The 20,344-nt window shown below is 45.8% G+C and overlaps 1 long non-coding RNA gene across 1 annotated transcript in view; it reads right to left on the bottom strand.

Moving 5' to 3' along the window:
* Positions 1 to 4,848: 4,848 nt before the first annotated feature.
* The window catches only part of LOC146806324 (uncharacterized), a 39,225-nt gene continuing 23,729 nt past the window's right edge, over positions 4,849 to 20,344 (bottom strand). The window contains exons 3-4 of the long non-coding RNA XR_014967564.1: positions 11,295 to 11,396; positions 4,849 to 5,037 (exon numbers count right to left, since the gene is read on the bottom strand). This is a non-coding gene — a long non-coding RNA (uncharacterized LOC146806324). The remainder of the gene's footprint in view (positions 5,038 to 11,294; positions 11,397 to 20,344) is intronic.

Consider the following 20,344-nt stretch of genomic DNA (forward strand, 5'->3'; position numbering starts at 1 on the left):
TGACTTTCAGCCTCATGCATCAACCCAAAATCCAGTCGGTAAAATACCGATTCGGTAATAGCTCCCGGTATTAAGTAAAAAATACCCAATCCCAATGCATCAACCCAAAAGCAGAAATCGCTATTTAAGGAATCCTTAAATAGCGATTCTTTAAATAGGGATTCCTTAAATACCGATTCCTTAAATAGCGATTGCATTTAAGGAATCCCAAAGTGAGATTCCTTAAATGCAATGCATCAAAGTTACAAAATTAGCGATTTCGCTAATAGAGGGAGCAAATTACCATGAAGATGAACTGCATGGTAATTTGCAAAAACTTTGAAAAATGCACTTTTGTGCATTTTTCAAAGTTTCATGTTGCGCACACACATGCCCTTAGAGCATGTGTGTGTGCAACATATGTGCACATATCATTTTCAGGGGTGCAACAGGGTGTCCTTTTGACACCCTGGCACCCTTGAAAGTGCTCCCGCTATTAGCGATTCGGTAATACCGAATCGCTAATACAGACTGGCTTTACATTCATTCCTATGGGCCTCCAAGCCCATAGGAATGAATGGGTAGGTATTCCTTATTACCGATTCGGTATTACCGATTCGGTAATAAGGAATCGCTATTTGAATAGCGATTCCTACATGCATAGCCTTTTGCTATTCCTTATTAGCGATTCCTTATTTTTCGCTAATAAGGAATCGCAAATGGCATTGTTGATGCATAGGCCCCATAGTGACCTGCCGAAAGGCTACGGCAAGAAGTAAATCTAATAATCAATCCTGCCATGGTAAGAAGACCAGTCTCCTTAGAGGCTACCTAAAAATATATTTTTGAAATTAAACGGAATTTGTGTATTAAAAGTAATATTTATTTGTTTTCATACTTTCAACCAAAAGTGATGTGAAGAGGAGCATTGACAAAGCATGTGTTTGAGGCCAGAGAGAAAGAGGTTGCAACACCAATAGGAGGTGGAGGATGTGGGATTTAGTTTCTGTAAAGTGGTTGGAGTAATCAATAGCCTGTTATGAATATAAAATAATGTTTTAATAGAATTGGCTGCTCTAGAGTATTTCCATATCTTTATCCAACTGGCTGAAGAGGGGTGAAACCTCGAAACCGGTCCTAGGATGCTTGTTTCCGGTCCAGGGAGGACCTGGCTTGGCAGTTCGGGCTGGACTGTTCCCATGAGGCACAGGGCCATGACTGATTTGCAAATGGCCAGGTCGAAACTGGGGTGGCATGGTGAGCAAAAGAATGATGGATTTAACCCAGATCTTTAGACTGGGGGTGAATGTTTTGATTTGTTCTGCTTTCCGTCCGTCAATTGTGTGTCTTTTGCACAGGAACTCGCAGCACAGTAGCACAGGGCCAGGGAGCACACACACCACCACACCACCACACTTAGGGAAATAAAAATGAGGACAAGCACCAAATGAACACATACAAGGAACAAACATCCAAATGGACACACAGCCTGCATAGTCACACATACATACCACATACTGACACACAGACACATACGCACCCCACATGCCAACAGCAATCGAGTACAACAAATAGGAAAACCAAAGTGGCCTGCACACAAATGGAAGGCCATGGAGACACACAACAAGCATGTGTACATCACATGCAAGACAAGGAACAGAAAACAACACCCTCAGACCATCAAAGCACACATGGCTGGTACAGTCAGTGAGGTCAAACCACAGACATCACAGTGCAACTACACAGGGAGAGAGCAAGGCAAACCATGTAGAGGCACAAGGATGAAAGTAAGGCCCTGAAGTCAAACTGTGAACAGCCACACAGCTATACAACTACTTCACAGGAGTACACCAGCAGCACTACACACAGGGCCCATTGACACACCCCATGACTGACAAACACCATTAGGAATCTACACACATACCCCCCACACACCAGCAGCCCACAACACCAGTGTCAAACACACTAAAGGCTGGCAATACTTGCCGGGAAATACACACACAAACAATCACACACCCTGGGGGTAGCCACAAACAGCACACACAGGGATGCCACAATAAATGTCTGCACAAAAACAACACACAAACACGTAACCCGACCGAAACACACACAGAACCACAACAAGACCACACATGCCCTCTGCAGCTAAACTGGGGAGCTAAAATGGGAGCACAGACACAACAGGAGGGTACAACATCATCACTCAGGAACAATGCACAGACAACATACCACAACACACACAAGAAGTGCACCATCACAGAACAACACAGCCACATCAAACAAACAACAGATGCACAGGCAAAAAAAACACATAGCAAACACAGTAGGACATCAGGGGATGCACACCATGCAATGTCAAGGCAACAGACACACACAGCACTGTGTCCATACCAAGCATACAAGCCACACCCAGACATTAGTGACAGAACAGCAACCCACACAACACCATACAGCACAGCACAAAGACAACAGCACACCCAGGAAGTGAAGCAATAATACAGCCAACATAACACCAACAGATGCACAAGTCTGGGACACAAAGTTGGAAACAACTGGACCAGAGGACTGGAAATATTCTGCAAGATGATGAAGTACACACAAAAGTTCCTTCTCCTCTCCTTGGCACTGAAGACACCACTGTAGGCCAACCCAGCAATACAGCACACTGTCAGGGGGGCAGTCCACTCCTACAGCTTCCTTTGGTTATTCTCCTTGGCAGAGGTTTCTTCTTGTTGTTCCAGAAGTGATCTAAAGTCTTGGGGTCTGGGTCCCCATATTTATACTACTTTTCTCTTTGTTCTCTGAAGGCAGAGAGGCCTTTGCCTAGTCCAAACCAGTTCTGGTCAGTCCTGGAGCACTTTGTTGACAAGACTCCTTCTTTCCTTTCACAGTGCAGGGCAGAGACATCAGACGCACCACAGGAGGTGGAGCCAGCATTGTGGAGGGAAGGCACAGCCCTATTCAGGTCCCAGGTGCAACTCCTCCCACCCATCTACATGCAGATATTTCTATTCAGCCCTGTGCTGACTCACCCTCTCCCCTGGAATCTCCCAGCCCCTGTCACTCACAAAACCAGACACACAATACACAACCTAGCAGAGGCAGGCTTGGACAGTTAAGCAAGAAAATATCTACTTTCTAAAAGTGGTATTTTCAAACACAGAATGTTAAAACCAACTTCACTAAAAGATGTATTTTATCATTCTGAGTTAAGGCATACTAAACTCGAATTTCTACCATGTTCCCTGAGTCAGTTAGGATTATAAGATGTAATAATCAAACTGCCCATTCTGGCCTATGGGGAACAGATAGCCTTGCAATAGTGAAAAACGAAAATGGCTGTAATTCACTATTAGGACATGCCACACACACCAGGGCATATCCTACCTTATACTTACAATGCACCCTGCCCTTGGGTCTACCTTGGGGGTGTCTAATATGAAGATACGGGAAGGTTTAGGGACTGGTAAGTGGGTGCACTTGACAAGTCGACATGGCAGTCCTGGACTGCACACAGGCTCTGCAATGGAAGGCCTGAGACACACTTTACAGGCTGCTTCTGTGGGTGGCACAACCAGTGCTGCAAGCCCACCAGCAGTATTTGATTTGTAAGCCCTGGGCACCCATGGTGCAATCTACTTGGGTCTGACAGGTAAATCAAATAACCCAATTATGGAGTCACTAGTCAATACATCAATTTACAATAGGGAGAGCATATGCACTTTAGCACTGATCAGCAGTTGTAAAGTGCCCAGAGTCCTAAAACCAACAAAAAAAGGTCAGATAAAATACAGGAGGAAGGCAAAACTTTCAGGGATGACCCTTCGAAAAGGGCCAAGTCCAGCATTGTGTAGTAGATATATTTTTAGAACCATAGGGCCAGAGGTTTCAGTTCCCCATGCAAAGTTAGCATTTATTTATTGCAGTTCAAGGAACATGAACCTATTGGACAATTATAGTGTGTAGATATGCCCGCAAGTAAATAGAACTAGACATATATTCAGCAAGCCCTTTTAAAGGAGATCCTATAGATAAGAAAATAAAGAAGAGGTAAGTAAAGAGGGGCATATCTACAACATACTGCGATAAACATCGCAGTGCGCGCTTAGCGCAAATTTGTTTAACGCCGGCTATCGCCGGATATAATCACCAAGATAACGCGTTATTATCAACGCATATCTCAACAGCGATAAAAAATCCGGCGATAGCGGGCAAATGTGCAATTATCGCTGGAAATCCAGCGATAAAAGCACAGCGCTATGGCAAAGCTTGTTGATAGGGCAGGGTGTGCTTAGCCAAAGTATCCACCTCCCATATTATACAATAGCTAGGTAAGATTAAAATCAGGCGTAATGAAACCTGCGATAAGCGCAGTTAGTGCTACTTTTATTATCGCTTCGCAGGTTAGCGAGCAGATTGCTGATAGGAGAAATGTCTGTTAGCGACATTTCCAATGTTATTTTGGTGAAGAACGCCCACTTTGCATCTCATTAGAGATGCAAAGCTGGGCGTTAAGGGAAAGGGCGCAGAGGCATGGAAACACGCGCTAGCGTGTCCATGCTGATAATTGTATCGCACTATCGCCTCTTTTCGCCCGAAAACGGACGCTAAAGTGGCGATAATTGTATCGCGGCCCCTTGCTGATATGCCCTAGAGATTGCTAAAGTACAGTGGGGAAATGATCGATATTTTACAAAATTGAAGATAGGAAAGAAGACAAGGAACAACAAGACTAACTGCTTTGTAATTCACCCTTTGTAACATTATCAAATGGTACGCATCATGAACGCGTATGTCATGAATGTATGAAGATTATTGTAGCCCATGCATGAAACTCTATCCACATTTTATTAAAGAGCAGGAGTCTGATTTTTTAGGACATCTCTTTATTTTTCCTGCTCCGCATCAGTGTACCAAGCAACATCATAAATGACAAACAGCATCCGCAAACAATGCCGCAACTGCACCATCCTCAACGGGCGCGAAGAGAGAAGAGCCAGGGCCTGGTGGACATCATCGAATGCTGAGACCCTGGATGCAGGCGATGATCCCATCATTCTGAAAAACAAGGATACAATTCACAAAAGGCCATGCGTGGTTTGGCGGCAAAGTTAAGGATCAATGAGGTAGTATGACAAAGGTATCTGCATAACCACGGTTAACTTGGCCATTGTTGAACCATGACCAGAAGCTCTTGACTAGTTTAGAAGGGTACTGAAAAAATCTCCTCTTCAGTCTGCCACATATTCACACAGGGATTCCTGGCAGGAATAAATAGATTTACTGCTGTGGATTCCTGCACTGTGAATGGAGAGACACCTGCAGTCATAAATCCCACTAAGGGGGTAGGACGTTTGGGAACACCCACAGACGTAACTCTAATATCACACCCTCCTTCCCTCACAATGGTCAGAGATTTGTTTCGGCCAATGGGTGGATCACACTCAGTTTTGATAGGGTGTGGGTGAGGTGCTTTCTCCTCAGGCAAAATGTTTTACTGAAGAAAGTAGGAAAATAAAATAAAATATATGTTTGCACTGTGGGTTCCATTACACCTTTGCTTGAATCTATGCTTTGTAGATTTCCATGTAAAGGAAATAGGCCCACAGATACCATGTGACGTTCTTAGTAGTATATCAAATACACAAAATATGATGGGAGACATGCTTTCAATGCGTGTGACCACAGGTAGTCACTCGCATTCCAATCCATCATTCTATTTCCCCATCATGCCATCTCAGGATGCACCACATGCAAACCAGTCTTGACCCTGCGCCAATAGGAACAGTCCAGCCCGGTCAGCCTGGGGAGGTCCTTCCTGAACCATGACACAAGTAATGCAAGACCAGTTTTGCAGCAATTGGGGCTCGTCAGTCGGGTGTAGCTTGTTTCTAGTCGCACAGTGAGAACAAGACCCGGGTCGGAGCATAACTGTGCCACTTAAGGCGGAACATCAAACACACAAAATATGATGCAAGGAATGCCTGCACCTATGCTAGACCCAGGTCAAGCTGGTTGTAGGGCTCAGCACTGCACTACAGTGGGCCTGATAACTGTTCATAAAGAGGTCTGCATGACCATTGGCCGAGGAAGAGCTGCCACTGTGAGTCTTCTTGACCTTTCAACAGCCTATGACCTGATATATCTTGACCTGTGGGACTGGGAGTCAAGGGGAGGCCATGGGCTGGACTGGTCTTTCATAGTGGGCTGTACCCGTGAGGTCTTTATCCCACCCCTTAAGTCATTGTCTACCCACATTTTGCAGACACCCGCAGGAGTCCTCATTAAGGCGGACTCTTTTCAATCTGTATGTAACTCCTTCCAATCTCATTACTACATGCCATCTTTCATGTATGTGTTGTACTGATGATTCCCTGTATGGTTCGGAGCCTTGATAGAAACACCAATGAGGCCCATAATACATAATACAAGGGGATTCAGGCACTTGCATACTGGCTGTCAAGAAAATGCCTTAAATGTAACTCAGACAAAACTCTGCTAAGGATGCTGGGTGGTCCTTCATCTATGCAAGAAAACCTAGACAAGTTTCGACCTGTTTTAGCTTCATAATGTGATGGTTTAAATGTCATTGTGAACCTATGAGTGAAGGTGATGTGTAGTGAATGAATGTATTGGGGTATGTTTGAATGTGATGTGCTTTGTGTGATTGTGAAGGACTGTGCATCAATGTGAAGGGGCATGTGGGAATGTCAAGGGGTGTGTGTGAAAGTGAAGGGATATGCCTTCAAGTGAAGGGGAGTGAGTGAATGTAAGTAAGTGCGCATGAAGCTGAAGGTGTACGCATGAATGTAGGAGGACATGCAAGATTGTCAGAAGATAAGAATAGATCTGGAGGGGTGTGCATGAATAGGAAGGACTAGCAATAAATGTAAAGGGGTCATTTTGAATGTAAATTTTATGCACGAGTACGAAGGGGTATGCATGAATATTGAGACCTCTGTGTGAATGTGAAGGTGTATGTTTGAATATAAAGGGGTATACATGAGTGTAAATGGTATGTGTGAATGTGTATGGGTATGTGTGAATATAAAAGGGCATATGTGAATATAAAAAAAAAAGAGTATTTGTGAAGGGTCTGGGTGAATGTGAAGGGGTTTATGTGAACATACAAAGGTATGTGGGAATGTGAAAGGACATTCATGAATGTAAAGGGTATGTTTGAATGTGAAGGGATAAATGTGAATGAAGAGGTATGTCAACATGTGAAGGGGTATATGAGAATGTAAAGGATATGTTTGAATGTGAAGGTGTATAAGTGAATGGTAATGCTGACTGAATGTGAAAGAGTATATGTGAATGTGGGGGCATGTGAGATGTGAAAGTGTATGTGTGAATATGATGGGACAGGCATGAAATTGAATAAGTAGGTTTGAATAAGACAGGCCTTATTTGATAGTGTGTGGTAGGTCTAAATGTGAAAGGGTATGGTTGAACGTGAAGGTGTATATCTGAATCAGAGTGGTATGTGTGATTGTGAGGGTAATTTTGAATGTGAAGTGATATGAATGAGTATTTAGGAGTATGCATGAATAACAGAACCTGTGTGTGAACGTGAAGGGGTGAATGTGAATGGGTATGGGTATGTTGGAACATAAAGAGGTATCTGTGAATGTCAATGGTGTGTGTGAATGTGTGAGGTATCTGTGAATGTAAATGGTGTGTGTGAATGTGTGAGGTATGTGTGAATGTCAAGGTGTATGTGTGAACATAAAAGAGTATTTGTGAATGGTATGCATGAATGTTAAGGGGTATATATGAACGTACAAAACTATGTGTGAATGTAAAGGGTATGTTTGAATGTGGGGGGTATTTGTGAATGACGTGTGAGTGTGAAAGGGTAAATGTGAAAGGGTATTAATGAAAGCATAGAGGTATATGTGATATGAAGGTGTATGTGTGAATGTGATGGGGCACACGTGAAATTAAATGGGTATTTTTGAATATGCCCGGGCTTATTTGAAAGTGTATGGCAGGTCTAAATGTGAAAGGGTAGGGGTGAACGTGAAGGGGTATATGTGAATCAGAGTGGCATGTGTGAACGTGAAGGGGTGCAATCCCTCACCACGCATGACTGAACAACGCGGTCCTAACAACAACTGTGTCTTAACTATGCATGCCTTTACCACGCATGCCTTTACAACCAATTTAGTTGTAATGGCATAATTGGTAAAGGCATATGCACGGTTATACCCTGGCCCCTGCCCTGAGTCCTAAAACCCGTCGTAAATCCCAGCCCCCTGCCCTGAGTACGACCCCAGCCCTAAAAACAGCCAGCCCCCCACCCTGACTTCTAAAAGCCCGGACCACAGCTCTAATAACGAAGCCCCCCCAGGTCCTGCGCCCTAAAACCCAGCTGCCCAGCCTTGAAATTGATCCCGACCGCCCCTGCCCTGAGCCCTAAAACCTTGACCCTAGACCTGAAAAACACCCCAGCCTCCTGCACTAAAACCGTCTCCCCAGCCGTAAAAAGTACCCTGACCCCTGTCCTGAAGGCCTAAAACACGGACCTGCAATCTATCCAGCCCCCAACTCTGAGCCCTAAAACTGGCCTCTCTCTGCCCTAGAAAATACCCTGAGCCCTAAAACCCTAAAAAGTTATCCAACCCCTAAACTTCCAGAAATCGTACTCACCAAGCCGTTCCTTGTCAGAGCAGGAAGTCACCTCCGTTCCTCTCCATTGGCTCCGAGTAATGAGCGCGAACTACTAGTAACGTCTAAACCACGCCTCCGCATGGTAAAGGCATATGTGTGGTGTGGACATGCGAGGTGATTCCCCCTGAGTTGTTTAGCCACGCATAGTTTAGGCTGCGTGGTTAAGGCTGTTTCCCGTATGTGAATGGCATGTGTGAATGTGAAAGGGTATGTGCGAGTGTGAAGGGTCATGCATGAAATTCAATGGGTACATGTGAATATGACATGATTTATGTGAAAGAGCGGTATGTGTGTGTGCGCGCCGCTCTTCTTCGCCTCACATCTGTTCCTGCTCTCCCTCTGCCTCTCACACTCTCACCGTCTGTTTCTATTGCATTCTCCATTTCTGTCTCTTCCTGCTCATCTATCTCCCTTTTACATTCCTACCCATTTGCCTCTGTCTCTCGGTGTGTGATGTCACTTCCTGTGATATCATGGATGTCAAAGGGTGTGTAACGTCACTTTCACTAACCCTGGTATTTCAGGGGTTCATCGTCCAGGGCAGCCCTGTTTATCAGAACTGACCACGCGCCTAGAAACGGACCGATATTTGATCTGATAGCCGGTGTGCGGAGCTGGGATATATTTGGGGTACTAAAGCCATTAATGGTGACCTTGAGGCTGTGGAGCCGGAGGGGAGCTGTAGGCATTACCCACACCGACCCTTGTCTCCGCAGTGGTGGGGTTGGCACTGCCAGCCTTACATGTGCCTTCTCCACACTTCCTTCTGTGCAGTCAGTCTTTCATTAGACTGTGATACTGCAGGACAAAGACGGGGGGTATGGAGAGACACCCCCCTCTATATTTAGAGTGGGGACCCCCTTCCCCCTACTTGAGTCAAAAGGAATCAGGGGAGTGTCACCTGTGCCCTGGCAGGGCGGCTGCTTGGATGTAGAGACACTGTACACGTGTAAGCTGGCCTCAGGGCGCTTTACACCCCAGCCCACTGGGGGCAGCCCCTGGATGTGCACTAGAGGCCCAGTGGAGGGGGGGGTCTGCTTCTGAATCTCTTATCTGACTGAACATTAACCCTTTTACCTCCTAATAAATACCTCGTTGACTCTCTAAACACTATTTAAAGGTGTCATATCAAGTTCTACACGTCTAAGAGCAGTGGGGCATAACTCCTAGGGGATGGTGGTGCGCGGAGTTAATCCGAAATTGCTCAGGCCGCACTTCACCATTCTGAAAACGCAGGGCTGTGCCGTATTTATGATATTGCGGCGCAGCCCTGCATTTCTGCCAGAGCTGGCGCTAAAATCAGCTGCCTAGCGCCAACGCAGACGCAGACGCCCTTACATCATAGCGCAAGGGTTCCTGCGTTGAGGGAATGATTGTTTATATTCCGGAAAGTGTCCCTTCCTGCACATAAACAATCACTAATGGCGATTAGTAACTCCTATGTGTGCCGCATTGCGCAGCACACTTAGATCCCATAAATTTACATTTAATGATTGATTATGTGCAGAAAAGGACACCTTCCTGCACATGAACAATCATTGATGGCGATTTGCTCTTTCACATACAAACAGCAAAAACAAGGAGAAATAGACCATTTCTCCATGTTTAGACCAGGTTATTTTTGTCTTAATTTTGGCGCTGCCTCCTATTTACGCCACCCTTGTAAATAGGGGGCAGCGTCAACATCAAAGATTGTTGCGGTCGAACACGCACCGCAACACCCATTGCCCGCCCCTTTCACATTAAGTGTAGCGTAAACGAGGGCATTATTTACAAGGCGGTATTAAGACACGTTAAGTGGCTTAACACCACTTTGTAAATAACGCGAAGGGTTTATTGCAAAAAGAACGTTGCAAAAAGTGACATTCCTGCGGCGATAAGCCCTTGTAAATATGCCCCAGTGTGTCTTTCAGCTATTTCTGGGGTATACCACCAAAGGATATCCAGAAGCTAATTTATAAGATCGTAAAGCACACCGAAAATGTTCTTTATAAAGTTTCTTTTGGAATATGGTAAATTGTTGTTCATTTAAAAGTGGCTGGCTTAGTTCTAAGTGGGGAATACTCTAAGGGTTTAATAATATATATGATGATGTCCCTGTCTGTGACATTGTGAATTAAATATGCTAACTTGTTCCATTGCTATATTTTCCAGGACTTGTGCCCTGTGTTAATGTATTTATATTTTCCTGTGCATTTGAATTCAGCAGCACCTGAGGTCTGGTGAGCTCTAGAACTGCCAACAAACATCACCGGCCTTAAAAAGTAATATTGCCCTTTATAAACACACAAATAAAATAAATATACAAATCAGACTATACCTTAGTTATATATTAATGCACAATATAAACAAAATACAACTTACACATCACGTGTGATCATCTTAGCCAACGCTGTGCGGCCAGTGATGAACCTCTTGATATCTCATCCCATCACATGCCTCCATTTTACTATAAGACACTGGTGCATTGAAGCTTTATTGCTTCAGATAAAGGCTCAAGGCAGCATCACAGCCCAGGGGGGGGACCCTCAAGACTGAGGCCAACCCTTGGGAGGAGGGGTCCCACCATGGGAGGACCCCAAGACTTGCGGCCAGCCTTCTCTTCTGAAGGTGGCCATTTCCTATCATGCGTCAATACTCACCGGGGCTTTATTTGCAGACATGTCCACAACCGTTGCTTACGCAGGTCTGACCCCCAGGACAAGATCCATCTTGATCACACAGTTCAACGCACAGTCCCATGACTGGAATAGAGAAATAGGGCAGTATTAATAGACATTAGAAAACATGTTAAAAACCTGTGAGTGCTCCATTTTGGCACCATACTAAGTTTATAGCATCTTATTGGCTGAAGATATTCATGACGTAATGGCAGACAAGAGTCAATACGCCGTTCCCTCAGAACCTTGAACCTTTACTGACTTTTCTCAACGCCAAAATCCATATCCCATCTGCCTCATTCTGAATCCACCCCTTAGAGAGAAACACTCCCTTGGAATGTTCCAGACTCAAACATGGACAACAAGTCACCAGAATGGCGGCCGTACAAGAAGTGACATCATCTATGCTTTGGTACTTATGACATCAGATGTTCCCCCTACTCTTAGGCCCTAAGCATGAAGTAGTCCCCTACTTGATGCTGAAGGGACAAGAGAAGCACAAACAGATCAAACTGTATAAGGTAAACTGTGCTCAGAAAGACAATGTCCTTTCCCATCATGCCAGTGGCTTCCTGACCTCAGAGCAGGAATACCAAGGCTGGTGCCGGGGTTTAAAAGGCTAATGCAGGGGTAACAGCTCCTGCCTCTGATTGGTGACCGGGGGCTCAGATCAAATGATGCCCTCCTCGTATGGACAGCCGGGCAGGGCATTCACCTCAAGATCCCTACGACTCATCCCACCGCTCTGTGGCACGCTGGATCCTGCCATGCGATCACCAGGTATGTAGCTCTTGCTAAAAGACATAAGGTGCAGCGACCCATGGTCGATGGTGATGGGTGGAATATACGTGAATTCATCTCTGCCTTTGGTAATTACTGGGGCCACATTTCAGACCCTTGTTTTTTATCAATGTGCTACTTGAGACAAAGATTGGCCATATGTAAATCAGTCGTGATTCCGCTCCAATAGGAAGAGTCCTCCCTGTACTGCTAGGCCAGGTCCACCTTACAGGAAATGCAAGATAACCACACTAGTTTCAACCTGGTTAGGCTTTAGAATGTGATGGTTTATATGTCATTGTGAAGGAATAAGTTAATGTGAAGGGTAGTGAATGAATGTAGGTGGGTATGCTTGAGTGTGATGTGCTACGTGCGAATGTGAAAGGCTTGTGCATCAATGTGAAGGGGTATGTGTGGATGTCAAGGGGTGTGTGTGAAAGTGAAGCGATATGCCTGCAAGCAAAGCGCAAAGTCTGAATGCAAGTCAGCGAGCATGAATCTGAAGGTGAACCCATAAACGTGAGAGGGCATGCCAGATAAGATTCGATCTGAAGGGCCATATGGGGGTGTGCATGAATGGGAAGGAGTCTCAATAAATGTGAAGGGGTAGTTTTGAATGTGATGTTATATGCACAAAATGTAGAGGGGTACGCATGAATATTAAGCCCTGTGTGTGAACATGAAGGGTTGTGCATGTGTATGAAGGGGTATGTGCATCATACCAGATGTAGCCGAGTTTTATTTTAAGTAAGTGTTTATTAACTTCAAGTTGCAGGAAGGTAATTATGTACCCAAGCATTCCAAGCATCACAGCCACACCAACACTCCCCTGTCAACACTCACGATGACTGAGCGGCTAGGAGAAAGGTACACTGCGATACATATAATTAAATAGGCAGGATATAACGGTATGTTTGAAAATAAAGGGGTTTAAGTGAATGAAATGGTATGTGTGAGTGTGTAAGGGTATTTGTGAATGTAAAAGGCATGTGTGAATATAAAAGAGTATTTGTGAAGGGTATGTTTGACTGTGAAGGGGTATAATTGAATGTGAACGACGTGTGAATGTGGAAGGGCATGTGTGAGTGTGAAAGGGTAAATGTGATATGAAAGTGTATGTGTGAATGTGATGGGCAATGCATGAAAGTGACTGGCTATGTTTGAATATGACAGGGTTCATTTGAAAGAATACGGTAGGTCTAAATGTTAAAGGGTATGGGAGAATGTGAAGGGGTATATGTGAATCTGAGTGGTATGTGTGAACGTGAAGGGGTATATGAGAATCAGAGTGGTATGTGTGAACGTGAAGGGGAATATGTGAATCAGAGTGGTATGTGTGAACGTGAAGGGGTATATGTGAATCAGAGCGGTATGGGAGAACGTGAAGGGGTATATGTGAATCAGAGTGGTATGTGTGAACGTGAAGGGGTATATGTGAATCAGAGTGGTATGTGTGAACGTGAAGGGGTATATGTGAATCAGAGTGGTATGTGTGAACGTGAAGGGGTATATGTGAATCAGAGTGGCATGTGTGAACGTGAAGGGGTATATGTGAATCAGAGTGGTATGTGTGAATGTGAAGGGATGTATGTGAATTGAAAAGGGTATTGTTAATGTGAAGATGTTTATGTGAATGGCATGTGTGAATGTGAAAGGGTATGTGTGGGTGTGAGGGGTCATGCATGAAATTCAATGGGTATGTTTGAATATGACAGGATTCTTCTGAAAGTGAACGGTATGTGTGTGCACCTCCCTCTATGTCTCTCACCTGTCCCCTCTCTCCCTCTCACTCTCTCCCCACCGTCTGTTTCTATTGCATTCTCCATTTCTGTCTGTCTGTTCCTCTGCCTGCCTTTTACTTTCCTACCCATCCGTCTCACTGCCGTCTCTTGCTTTATCTATTTCTCTCACTAACTCTCATTCAGTGCTTCTGGCTTTCTCTCGTTATTTCTTGAATGACTGTCCATTTCTTTCTCGCACAGAATTTCTCCTTTCCCTTCTGCTTCTTTGGATTTTTGCTCTCTTTCACACCATTTTTCCTTCTCTGGTAATCTGCTAAATCTCCCCTTTGCACACCACCTCTCGCTGCATCTCTCACACTTCCCCTTTCCACTCTTCTTCTCTCTCGTGTTTCTCCATCCGTCCTCTAATCTCTCCATCTCTGTCTTTCCTCGCTCTCTGCCTCTTGCTCTCTTATCCCATTTGCCCTCTCACAATTTTTCTATCTCAGAAAACTCACATTTTTCCTTTTCTCATTTCCCCTTCTCACAATCTCTCACTCTGCCCATCCATCCACCCACCCATCCATTCATCCATCCATCCACCCTAATCCACCCACCCACCCATCCACCCACCCACCCACCCATCCACCCACCCATCTCCCTGTCTATCTATCCGTCTGTCTGTGTCTCTGTCTGTCTGTCTCATCCCCACAGTGGGGCAGAGAGAGACAGACATTGAAAGGGTAAATCACACCCATGTGAACACGGCCAGCTCAGACCTCTCCAGAGGGGAGGGGGCATGCACCCCCTTGTTTTTGCCTTTTGATCTGCAGCCCTCTCTTCATTTAGGGCTCACCAGGGGGTGCGGCTCTGGGTTTACCCTTTCAGACCCCTAGCACTGCCTTCGCAAGCCCTGGCCTCACAGGTGGCAAAAGAGGCATGAAGAACAGAAAGTAAGCCAGGCACTTATTGTGCTGTTTAATTTCTACAGCTCTGACTGACACCTCACACTTTCTGTTTGGTAAAAGAAACGCAGGTCAAATCAGCACTCTTAGAATATATCATGAAATGAAACAAATGAAAAATGCAAATTTTAAAAACCTGTGGTCATGCTTCGGTACGTTTGAGAAAACATGAAAAACAAGCATTGGCAAAGTCAATAGGCTTGACCTTTGCAAACTGGTGAGATGTTTAATTTGTATTACTGTAAGAATATGACACAAGGAAATGCCGCTTAAACGCAGCATAATATTCTTGCATAGAATTTTAATAGGGCAGAGGGGGTCCTTTCAGCAAGCATCTATCCATCCATAAGACGGATATAGAAAGTGCACCTGGAGGACATTTTAATTATGCTGAAATATTCAAAGTAATTTCAGTAATTTCACATTACTCTGTGACGTGAAATTACTGAAAATTAAGCGATTATGTCCGTCTGCATGATTTTGCATAATCTTGAGCATAGATGCCTACATAAGAGAACAGCAAGAGCACAAGGGATGGCTGGCCGCTGCTCTTCCTGTTCCTTTGCATTTAACGCTATTTTATTAGCGCAAATTGCATCATTGGGTCCATTTAGAAACGAGGATGCATTTTGTGCTACGAAAATAGCACTAAATGCAGGGTTAAGAACTTCACATGAGTCCGAATAATTTTGCTGTAACTTTGCATAATTTCGCTATTGCAAACTCTGCGTGTTACACTCACTCCTAATAGAAACCTTTTTCACCTGGAATTCACCGTAATTTAAAACATTAATGTTGACTGTATATAATCTTGTGTAATGGTTCATTTTTAGGTCTCGCCTGGCTATTGCGTAGCAATCGCAATGCGAGACTATAGTAAGGGGCTCCCAAAAGCGGATTGCATGGCGAGCACGCGCACAATCACGTGCATCGTGCCGCCATGCAATCCGCTTTTGTGAAGCGCTTCAGCCCACTGGCGTCGGGCCAGGGGAGTAACACAGGCCCCCGCATCCCCCGCGGAGCGGGGGGGGGCCCCCTCAACACCGCACTTCAGCTGGATAGCTCCAGATTAAGTTCGGATGGGGGCCCTCCACGTACCCTGCAGGGGGGCCCCCTCAAGCTTCGTTACGCCACTGCGTCGGGCATGCGGTTACGCGCACAATGACGAGCAGAGGCGCCATATAGCTTTCCTCTCTCGTCATGGTGCACGCACATCGCACACCACTCGCCAGCCAGCCTGCTTTGACTTTTGCGCCTCAATACTCCTCCCCCTCCACAGAGCGCGTCTCGTGGCCCCTTCCTGTATGCGAGGCTCGCCGGGGCCGCGCTTGTTTTAGCTTGTTTATGTTTCGGTATACATAGCAACAATGCGCAGTACGAGCATATACCTCATGCATATAGTACATAATTCTAGTTGCAGACGTGTGACAAGCCTGAGTTTCAATCCAGATGCCAAAGGAGCATAAGTAACAGTGATACAATTACCAAAAAAACATTAAAAGGAACACGTGGGCAGCGGTTGGCAGAGCAGTACTCCTCTTGCGTCTCCCAACTCCTTTCAGGTTAATTAACCAGGTTGCAGGTGTAGTATTTTTTTTACTTTTATGTCCAGTGCAGATTCGGCTTTAAAGAAACTTTACAGTTCTCACTTTCTTTGCTCTTTTGTTATATCTAGTTGGCTCGATCCTACTAACTCAATTAGCGCGTTGTCCCTGTGCCATGAGGGTGGTGGGGGGGGGGGGGGGGGGGGGGGTCGCTGTGTGCTCTGATTACGGGGCAGAGGAGAGCTCAAAAGACTAAGCCCCTGGCCACACACAGAGAAACAGCGGGATTGTTATTCTGCCTGCCTGGCCTGGTACATCTGCGGTGGACTGCTGCCCGGAGCGACCCTGCTCTCTGCCAGCAGGGCTGGCACCACCCACCACCAGCCGGAGCCAGCAGCCGCCAAAGAGGACAGACTGGGTCCGCTGAGGCCTCGTGTGCAGGGACTTCACACCTCACACCTCAACCCCACCGGAAGCTTGTCCTCTGCCTTCCGCTCCATGTTGGCTGGAGATGCATCGAAGGGCAGTTACTCTTCATAATTGCTGACTAGTGCATTCAAGTATTTCTAAGGCACTAACGCGCGAAGCCAGGGGTCAGCACATGCAGTGTGCAGCAGAGTCAGGATTCTGAGTGTGCATGCACGACTTTCTATCAGTTGGTGCACACTAAGTGTACTCATGATCTGCAAAATGAGCATCACTGGATTGTGATCTGACATCCCAAGTGTGACCATGGTGTGTAGCGCATCCGTACTCTAAACCGCAGCGCTATCCTCATGTGCAAAGGGGGCGTGTCTAAAGGGTTCTAAATTTGTACAATGTGCTCGAGCCCGCAGGTGTGTCAGGATGTTTATGTAATGTGTGCACAGAGATTGGCTTATATAATTAAGCATAGGTGTCTCTTTGCATGGTTACTAGTGATTTTTTACACACTCACAGACTCTGTATATATAAATCCATATGCATATGCACATATGAAATCTATGAACTGAGTTTGCACACAAGTTCCAGATGACATATCCTTTTATTCAATTTCATTTAAAATCATAAAAGGACGATCCAGTTTACCCACAAAAATGCGTAAAAAATACAGCAGAGTACTAGTATAATTATGACATTGCATTAAACTCGTTAAAATGTGTTCTAAAAAGGATGTTAAAAACAATTTACATTAATTACATGTTGGCATATGATGTCAGGCCCTACTAGAGGAAGCGGGCTTCGAATACAGTTGTGTTAAGCTGAGAACAGGCTAAGCACACAAGTTCCATTACTCTTGTAGGGCGCTACAATGCGGTTGGTTCAAACATTTGATTGTTGTGTTGTCATGCGCCAACTCCCAGTTGTGTACAGATTCAGTCCAAGGTGACTTTTCAAGCAGCTGGGCCTAAGTGCTGGGGCATTCTGGGAGTTAGTTTGGGAAGGCCTGGCACAAAGGACAATTTGGAAGTATTTGATAATTCATTGATGCTCATTAAAGTGTCACACGGTGGAACCTGAAGAGACATTTGCCCCCAAAAAGGTGCAATATATCCAGGGGAAAATGCCTGGAAAGAGGGGGAAAACCAGTGCGAGCTGGTGCGCAAAAAATGATTTGTGACAATGCTTCATTCCACGAGCCGCAATGAGCCCAGCTCTGGTAATATTTCACCCAGTAATTACCGTACATTGTGGTATTTCCGTTTGTGGTATAACACACTGAAAGATCAGGACACATCTTTTCCAGGCTCTAGAACCTAGAGTCCGATGTTTTTCCACCAGTATTCATGTTGCTGATGGGAGGTTGTCTGATGCTGATCTAAGGTAGTCGGATATCTTGTTATGGTTTAGTGTCACTAACACTACATAGGGAAAAAGACTAGGATAATTGCAAAATGTTTAGGGGTGAACCTGCCAAAAGGGCCAAGTCCAACAACAGCATTTATTGAAAGCTATCCTAGTGGTAGCTATGGAGAGCAGCCTTCAGGCTAAGTCTTGAAGGAATATAAAGCAGCTTGTTTTACCAGTCTATAATCTCTTGAGTCACTAAGTGAAAGATATCCACACCAGGTGTATATATATAAAATATATGTGTTTATTACTAAACACACCCTCCTAGTCTCTTTATGAGACTAGAGGTCAAAACACATAAGTTACACTAAAATAGTGGTATAAGAACCACGACTTAACTAGACACAAGGCCTAGAGCCTGTAGAATCACTGGGACCCCAAGGATCCCCACAAGGTAGTGACAGAGGGGACCCACGAGGGCCGTGTGCAGTGTGTGAACACAGCCGCAAGCTCCCGTTAGCTTCTATGGCAAAAGTCGCGGTTAGATTTTTAAAGATTAGGGTCACTTAGAAATGAGTCAGGACCAAACCCTTTTGGACTTAGGAAGTTCTAGGGCTAGCACCCATGGGAACACCGGAGTACTCGTGTTACCTCACCCAAGGAAGCCGGGTGCATAGGTGTCTTTTGGTGTCGGGTCGCGTCGTCGATTTCAGTGGGAGCTGGCTAAAAAGTGCTGCTGCCGTGAAGATGCAAAGTGTCCGAAGAGATCCAAGCCTGGATTGAAGATGAGAAGAACCTGAAAGCAGAGGGGACAGAGTCTGGGTCACTTGCCAGTGACCAGTAAGGCGATGAGCAGATGCCCACCGATGTCGGGTGATTTCAGGTGAAGGAGGTGAAGCCTGACTCTTCAGCCATGAGGACCAGGAGGTGTCAAGGATGACCAGGAGCTGGATTCAAGCTGTCCCATGATGGATGTCGAGTGCTGCAGCATCGGTGCCCGGATTGGACACAACAAGCCTTGCAACAGCACCCATGCAGAAACGAGAAAGATGCTTCGGTGCAAACCAGCAGGGTCTGTGGGACTCACCACTTGGTTGGGAGTCAGGGCACGTCTGGAGAAACTAGGAAAGCCCAAGGAAATGCAAAGTTACCCCCTCAAGGACCCACCATTCAACGGACCAGGGATCGCAAAGGGACCTCGAGATGAAACACAAAATGGTGGCCCACGGGTTACTCTGAATGACCAGGCAAACAATCTTCAGTGGATTCAGTGCTCGAGGTGGGGGCTACAAGTGAGCCCAAGTACGATGTCAATGCACTTGCAGAAATGCACGGTGACCAGGAGTTCCGGTTCCACGCTACTCACGAGGGCTGCGGGTCTCAGCTTTGCTGGGGACTCGGGTCGGCCTCTGAGATGTCTGAAAATCCTCCTCCTGGGCTGCAAATACTTCGGAGTCCAGCGGGAGCTTCGATGATGCAGACTTGCAAATTGCTTTGTTGGTGCCTGCCAAGCAGAGGAGTCACTCCTTGACCCCAAGGGAGATTTCTTCAGTCCTCTGGTCCTGAGCAGCGCGTCGAAGGTCCAGGATTCAGCTTCAGAGTTTCGTCCAGGGTAATCTAAAGCCCTAAGGACAGGGGTCCCATACTTATACTAAGGTAGGGGTTGGACATATTCTGGGGACCCACCTATGGGAGGGTTTGGAAAGAGGGGTGGCTACACCCATTTCCTTTGTCCAGTTTCGCGCCTGAGCAGTGGCTGGAAGCCCCTGAACCGGTTTGAGCTGGACTATGCACAGGGACACCAAATGTGCCCCAAGTGCAGAACTTCAAAGCACTCAGAGAGTGCTCCCACCCAGCCCCAATACACATAAGCCTGTCTGAGAGGTGGTTACACCTCCCTGTGACAGGAAAACTATTGTCAAGGCCTCCCCTGCCGGAGTTTCGGTGAGCAGCAGCAGGCCAGACCCGTGTCTGTGGCTGCAGCATCCATTTTGTGATGCCAGGGTTCTATTAAGTTTCTACCGGGTATACCAGTGCTATCATGTCTCTCCCTCTAGAAGGGTGGGATCATACTTCCACACCAGTTACTGGTGTGTGGGGGTATGATTCCAAGGTGTTTGACACCAAACAGGACATGTTTCCGTGCAGCCAGTCCAAAGTTAGCATTTACTATTTGGGTATAATGCACTTGATAGTATATGTAAATGTAAATGTAGGCTGCACTACCAACAGCATCAGAGAAGGGTCTCCGA

The sequence above is a fragment of the Triturus cristatus genome, chromosome 8, assembly GCF_964204655.1.
Source record: "Triturus cristatus chromosome 8, aTriCri1.1, whole genome shotgun sequence".
In the NCBI taxonomy this organism is placed as follows: domain Eukaryota; kingdom Metazoa; phylum Chordata; class Amphibia; order Caudata; family Salamandridae; genus Triturus; species Triturus cristatus.